The sequence below is a fragment of the Mesoplodon bidens genome (genome assembly GCF_964165515.1).
Source record: "Mesoplodon bidens genome assembly, chromosome: 2".
NCBI lineage: Eukaryota > Metazoa > Chordata > Mammalia > Artiodactyla > Ziphiidae > Mesoplodon > Mesoplodon bidens.
The window spans coordinates 83,538,473-83,546,439 of NC_138177.1; the positions used below are offsets into that span (position 1 = coordinate 83,538,473).

General features: G+C 37.6%; 1 protein-coding gene across 12 annotated transcripts in view; it reads right to left on the minus strand.

The window, feature by feature from the left end:
* MAB21L3 (mab-21 like 3) overlaps positions 1-7,524 on the minus strand; it is a 79,283-nt gene extending 71,759 nt beyond the window's left edge. For 11 of the 12 annotated variants that reach the window (XR_014014715.1, XR_014014716.1, XR_014014717.1 and 8 more), the window contains exon 1: positions 7,438-7,518. The gene's annotated coding sequence lies outside the window, so the exon portion shown is untranslated. Of the gene's footprint in view, positions 1-7,437 lie in introns of all 12 variants that reach the window. The other variant, XM_081223638.1, reaches the window with a different exon arrangement.
* Positions 7,525-7,967: the final 443 nt, after the last annotated feature.

Consider the following 7,967-nt stretch of genomic DNA (forward strand, 5'->3'; position numbering starts at 1 on the left):
TGAATAAATAAAATGTAGTGTATCCATATAATGGAATATCATTTGGCAATAAAAAAGAATAAAATACGGATAGATACATGCCACAATATGGATGAAGCTTGAAAACATGCTAAGTAAAAGGAGCCAGACACAAAGGGCCACAAGTTATATGAAGCATCTATAATAAGTCCATAGAGACAGAAAATAGATTAGTAATTGCCAGTGGCTGGGAACAAGTGGGAATGGGGAACCACTGCCAGTGGGTACAAGGTTTCTTTTTGGGGTAATGAAAATAATCTGGAATTAGAGAGTGGTGATAGTTAATGCTAAAAAAAAACAGTGAAGCATACATTTTAAAAGAGTGGATATTATGGTATGTGAATTACATCTCAATAAAAAAATAAAGAAAACATGGAGTCACAACAACTTTCCTAAAGCATTCTCTATATGCTTCCTGTTATAGGAGTTATCAAAACTGGATTGATAATAAAACTGATACATTTCTGTGTCTCCTCAACCAGTCTTAAAAGATCCTTAAAATTAGAATTTATTAGAAAGATTCTGTTTTCCTAGAGTCCAGCATAATGCTTAGCAGAACGTAGGCTTAAGGTATTTAAGCAACTGGAATGAGTTAGTCGTTGCTGGAATGAGGTGAAAAAGTGGTCGGATTTGAGACCCTAGAGGTCAGCAGCGTCCAGATAATGGCTGGGCCTAACATGAAGCGGCATCTGAACTTTGTCCTGTAGGTACTGGGGAACGCTTGAGAGTTTTTAAGCTGGGGAGTAAAATGATAACATTTGCATCTAGAAATAAATCCCTCTGATGGCATAAAGATGGCAACCAAATAGAGATATTAAGTTAGGAGGCACTGAGTGACCATAGACTTCCAATCAAATGACAAAATACACCCAGGCATCACAAACCCTCCTCTACTCTCACCCCCAAGCCAACTGAATTGACTAATGAAAAAATGTTTGTTTTTTAATTCACATTGGAACTAGCCTGCAGAGGGATACAAATTGGAAGACACCGAGAGCCAATTCCCTGTAACGATAGTGAGGATGGGATATATGTTATAGTAGGTAGGTATGGGTTCTGCCGAAACCCATTAATCACCCTAACTTGGAAAGCGAGGGTAGGATACTAGCTAGAGGAGATGTGCTTCACCTCTCCCACTTCCCAGTTGTGAGGCACCAGTCTCAGAGGCTATTGTATTGGAAGTCTCTAGGTGAGAAGAAGCCCAACCAGATTGTAAGCCTGCTAGACCTGGGAGGATAAACTAGTAAGAACCGGGATGCATGCACATTGACCCCCTAGGGTGGCAGCTAAACCAAACAGAAAATTAAATTCAGTAAACCAGACCCTGGCTTTGAGGTTTTGCCCAGCCTGAAGGAGACAAATTTCCTCTGCTGAAACAGCCTGCAGACCAAGCTCTGTCTCCCCTCCATTCAGGTCCTGGGACACTGAATTACCTAGGTAAACTTTTATCAACAATTTCCCAAAGATAAAATCCAGGGAGTAAAATTCTAATAGTATTCAGGTGAGGGGATTCTCCAGTAAGAATCCAAGAAATTTCCTGGCAAGCATCAGGACTGGATTTGTCCTTTTGGTTCATAAACACTTAATAATTAACATGGGATTGTGAAAATATTATATAACCTAAAAACATGGAGGAAGAGCATCATTCAAGACATGGAGCATGAGAATATTTGTGAAAGTACTATAAGAAGATTTAGGGGGTTTCTGCTTTCATGTTGTATATAAAATTTTAAAAAACACATGGAATTGATTAAATCAAAGGCAAAAGATAAAACTCTAAGGCAAGAGGGATCTGGCTGGACTAGTTTAATAAAGATTGTGAGAAATATAACAATAATCAAAGTGAATTTAAAACAATTAAAAACAGAAAGAGAAGAATCTGCATTACTGTAAGTCAAATTAATCATGTGGACAAAATTGAGAAACCTCCTCTAATGCAAAGAAAAAGGACAAAAATATTAACATAATGGGAAGATGATGGATATAAAGAAAAGAAAATGGAAATCCTACATATGGTGTACCTTAAGAAGAGAGAAGAAATAGAACAGAAGCAATAATTAAATTAAAAAATAGAAGGAAGCTTCTTCCAATGAAAAAAGACCTGAATCCAGAGGATAAAGGACTCACATGTTCTATACAACATAACTGAAGAGACAAGATTAGTTAGGTGTGTCCAGGCAAATCTTTACAATTTAAATGATAAGTAGGGGACTTCCCTGGTGGCGCAGTGGTTAAGAATCCACCTGCCAATGCAGGAGACATGGGTTTGAGCCCTGGTCCGGGAAGATCCCACATGCCGCGGAGCAACTAAGCCTGTGTGCCACAACTACTGAGCCTGAGCTCTAGAGCCCAAAAGACAAAACTACTGAGCCCGCATGCCACAACTACTGAGGCCTGTGCGCCTAGAGCCTGTGCTCCACAACAAAAGAAGCCACCGTAATGAGAAGCCCGTGCACTGCAACGAAAAGTAGCCCCTGCTCGTCACAACTAGAGAAAAGCCCACGCGCAGCAATGAAGACTCAACACAGCCAAAAATAAATAAATAAATTTACAATAAATAAATAAATAAATGATAAGTAAAGAATTCTACTGTATGCAGGATGGAGAAAAATAACCTTAAAAGGAGCAAAAAATGAGATAGCCTCAGACTTCTCTACAACAATGAGTGACAGACTGTAATCAAGCAAACCAACAAAGTTTTGGGGGAAAATATTTTTATTCGTCATGAAGACAGCAAAAATATCCTCAGAAATATACAAATTTAGAAAGTATACCACTATGCAGCTATCGTGAAAAATTTACTCAAATTCATGAGGACAACTGGATTTCCACATGCAAAAGAATGTAGTTGGATCCCTACCTTAAACAACACACAAAATTTAACTCAAAATGGATCAACGACCTAAACATAAACACAGTAACCATAAAACTCTTAGCAGAAAACATAAGGGAAAAGCTTTATGACATTGGATTTGGCAACAGTTTCTTGGATATGACACCAAAAGCATAGGTGACAAAAGTAAAAAGAAATTGGACTATACCAAAATTTAAAACTTGTGCATCACAGGGATATCAGCTCCATGCTTTGTGAAAACCTAGAGGGGTGGGATAGGGAGGGTGGAAAGGAGGCTCAAGAGGGAGGGATATGGGGATATATGTATACATATAGCTGATTCACTTTGTTGTACAGCAGAAACTAACACAAGATTGTAAAGCAATTATACTCCAATAAAGACGTAAAAAACAAAAACAAAAAAACTTGTGCATCAAAAATCATTGTCAAGAAAGTGAAAACACAATCCACATAATGAGAGAAAATATTTGCAAATCATATATCTGATAGGGGAATGATATATAGGATATATAAAGAACTTCTACAACTCAGCAACAACAAAACAATTAAAAAATGGGCAAAGGACGTGAATATCATTTCTCTAAAGAAGATCTACAAATAGCCAATGAGCACATGAAAAGACGCTCAACATCACTAATCATTAGGGAAATGCAAAACAAAACCACAATGAAGTACCACTTCACACCCTTTAGGAAAACTGTAATTTAAAAAATCAGAAAATAATAAATGTTGGCGAGGATGTGGAGAAATTGGAACCCTTGTACATTGCTGCTGGGAATGTAAAATCGTGTAGCTGCTGTGAAATATAGCATGGCAATTCCTCAAAGAATTAAACATATAGTTACTACCTGACCCAGAAATTTCACTTCTGGGTATTGTACTCAAAAGAAATCAAAGCAGGGAGTTGGACAGATATCGCACACCCATGTTCATGGCAGTATTATTCACAACAGCCAAGAGGTAGAAGCAATCCAAGTGCCCATCAATAGATGAATGGATAAACAAAATATGGTATATACAAACAATGGAATGGTACATGACGTTAGAAAGGAAGGAAATTCTAACAACATGGATGAATCTTGAAGACATTTTACCGAGTGAAATAAGCCAGTCACAAAAGGACAAATATTGTACCATCCCACTTGTGTGAGGTACCTAAAGTAGTCAAATTCATAGAGTCAGGAAGTAGAAAAGTGGTTCCCAGGGGCTGGGGAGAGAAAGAATGGGGATTTAGTGCTTATTGAATAGAGTTTCAGTTTGGGAAGATGAAAAAAATTCTCGAGATAGATGCTGGTGATTGTTGTACAACAATGTGAATGTACTTAATGCCACAGAACTGTACACTTAAAAGTGATTAAAATGGTAAATTTTATGTTATGTATATTTTATCACAATAAAAAAAACACAATTCATATAGAAAAAGATAGAAAATATATAATATAGCAAGAAAATACACAAGCCAGAAAACATAAGATGACAGAAGCCCGAAATATCAATTATGACAATAAATATCAGTGGGTTAAACTCCCTTATAGACTTGCATATGGAACACAGTCATTTCAATTTTCTGCTATTTTTAATAGGCATTGTGAATATGTAGTAATCAAGTAAGAATCTTCATGTACAATTACTAACATTAAGAATAATCATATAAAGCATAAAATACTAGAAGTCCAAAAAGAATTTGGCATAAACACAGTTGCGGTAGGAAGTTTTAACACTCCTCTTTCAGTCCCTGGCAGATCAAGTAGGCAAAAATTAAAACAGAAACATGAACAGTCTTATCAAGTGCTCGTAAAAAACACGGAAAAATCATGGCAAAGAGAATCTTAAATATTCTAAAAAGAAACTGTACTGACTACATATTTTGACCAGTGCAAAACAACAACAAAAAGTAATAATGATTATATACAAAATAATTCCAACTACCTGGAAATTTTTAAAAAATAATTAAAAACAACAGAAACACAAAGACACTTCAGTTAATCTCATCAAGTAAAAAAAAGACAATTACAATATACAAAATAGGAATCAGAAAGATATAGTCACAGATATAAAGAGGTTACTCTGTTAAACCACATACCAATTAATTCAACACCTGAATAAAGTGGATAATGTCCTAGAAAAAATTAATGAGGAAAATTGACTCAAAAGAAGTAAGAACATTTTAAGGGCAACCGCTATAGAAGAAATTATAAAACTGTTAAGAAGGTGTCAGGCTCAGTTTACTGGTGACTCTTTTAAACTTCCAGGGAATATACAGTTCTCATAAATTTTTTTACAGCACCAGAAAAATACAGAAAATAATTCTAGACCCATACATCTAGACTTCACAAATGAAAACATTTGTCATTTTTTGCTAATGATTTTTTTAAAAAGTGTAATTGACATAATACTACTCACAAAGTTGAAGTCTTCTTACTTTCTGCCTTTCCCAAGCCCCATTCCCTCACACCCACCTCCCTTCTTCTGCCTGAAAAACCCTGACCATGCACAAGCTCTGGATCCTTACAGGTTCTGAGATAAAGGTGGCATTTTAATCTGTGGGGATAATATGAACCACTGAGATGAAAGAAAAATGCTCAGCTATTCAGGAATAAAAAAAAAAAAAAAAAAAAGCCAGGCTCCTATACCCTTTCATACACCAAAATAAATTTCAAGTAAATGAAGGAGTTACATATAAAAACAAATCACAAAAGAAACCAGAAGAAAAAGGAGATCAACATTTATCTAAACTTGTGTATATGAAGAACATACGCTGAAGGTCCTGAAAACTTTAAATAAAAATTAAAAACTTCAAAATTAGAAAACATAATTCCACAATATAGAATAAGCAGAGTATCCGAGTAGGCAATCCATAGAAGAATAAATACAAATGGTTAATAAACATAAAAAAAAAAAAAAACCCCGGGATTTTCCTGGTGGCGCAGTGGTTAAGAACCCACCTGCCAATGCAGGGGACATGGGTTCGAGCCCTGGTCCGGGGAGATCCCACATGCCGCAGGGCAACTAAGCCCGTGCACCACAACTACTGAGCCTGCGCTCTAGAGCCCGTGAGCCACAACTACTGAAGCCCACGTGCCACAACTACTAAAGCCCACGCACCTAGAGCCAGGGCTCCGCAGCAAGAGAAGCCACCGCAATGAGAAGCCTGAGCACCACAGTGAGAGTAGCCCTGTTCACAGCAACCAGAGAAAGCCCGCGCTCAGCAACGAAGACCGAATGCAGCCAAAGATAGATTAATTAATTAATTAATTAAAAAAAAAAAAAACGATTACATCTCTAATTACAAAAACATGCAGGGCTTCCCTGGTGGCGCAGTGGTTGAGAATCCGCCTGCCAATGCAGGGGACACGGGTTCGTGCCCCGGTCCGGGAAGATCTCAAATGCCGCGGAGTGGCTAGGCCCATGAGCCATGGCCGCTGAGCCTGCACGTCCGGAGCCTGTGCTCCGCAACGGGAGAGGCCACAACAGTGAGAGGCCCACATACCGCAAAAAAAAACATGCAAATGAAATTCTAAGGATGAGATACTCCTTCATCTGGCCCATCCCCCAATTTGATAATTTGGCAAAAATTAGAAAAAGGTAATAGTGCTGAGAAGCCTGCTGGAAATGTGGCCTTCATGTTTATTAACAAGGGCAATGTAAACTGACAGGATAATTTTCATCAAAACTTTAAAGAAATCATGCCCATTGACCCAATGAGTCTGCATCTTAAAATTTATATGAAGGAAACATAAGGGGTATGCCAACTCTCTGTATGCCTCATTTATAATAGGAAACAATGGACATAAACTAAACAACAATTGGACGCTGGCAAATAAGTTACAATTCATCTATATGATGGAATACTTTGTAGCCTTTAACAGTTATACAGTAAAATAATATTTAATAACAGAAAAATGTTTGTGATATTATTGATAGATAGAAAAAAGTAGGTCACAACATTACCCATACATGTAGAAAAAGTTAAAATGGTCTTCTCTGGGTGGTGGGAGTGCATCCAATTTTTACTTTCCATGTTACCTTTCTTTCCATTGATTCTTTTTTTTTTAAGTTAACATACTGATATTTTTATAATCAGAGAAAAGATATACAAATAATAAAATTCAATATTCAAAGTGGATGGCATTGAGATTGCTCAGGGAGTGTATATAAAGTGGAAAGGGAAAAGGGCAAGGGATAGAACCCATGGGAACAACTAGATACAAATGAGTGGTAATATTTGTTTGTTCTCAAAACAGTAAGACCTGTCCATCAACCTTAAGGGTGGTCCACATATTGTAACTGAATTTGCTTCCTGTTCCTTCACCTAAGGCTCCCTTGAGTTTCAACGATTTAAACACAGATGCCACTCTGGCCAGAGCACAGTCTTCCTGAGCACACCTACAGCCAGAAAGAATCCTCAAGAATCATCCCCTCTCCCTACAGCCCAGAGAATGGTGCAGTCGGTGTTCGTGGCTTCCTCTCCCCAGTTCCCTTATAGAGCTCTAGATGGGAAACACACACAAACACACACACACACACACACACACACACCCTAATTGCCTCTCTCCCACACTTACCCTTCCAAGCTGGTTCCAAAAGGGAAAGAGAGAAGATCTGCCGTCCAGGGCTAGAGGAAATTGATTTTATAGTCCTTCCTCTCCTCCCACCAGGAGGCTACCGGCTCCTCCCCAAACCAGGATTCCTCAGGAAAGTGGGAGGGGAAAGGGGGAAGGGAGCTTACAGATCTTCAAGGAAGATAAGAAGGAAGTGGTCTTACCAAAGTCTTATTTCCTCAGTTACATGATTAGGTGGCGGATGAACTGGACCAGATTGAAAATATGTTTTCTTGAAACATTCCTTATCAATTTTTGGAAAAAAATATGGCACCATGAGAGTTCACTTTATTTTTAAACATTTAAAAAAATGTGTGTATTAAATCCTTGTTTTAAAATCTTTGGCAGTTTCTAGGTAGTAGAATTTATTGAAGCCCTCCTACTTGGCAGCTGGAGTTTTACATACACATTACTTAGTAATCAGCACAAGGACTTATAATAAAAATGATATTATTAATATTTCATGTTAAAGAAAAGGAAAATGAGAATGAGAA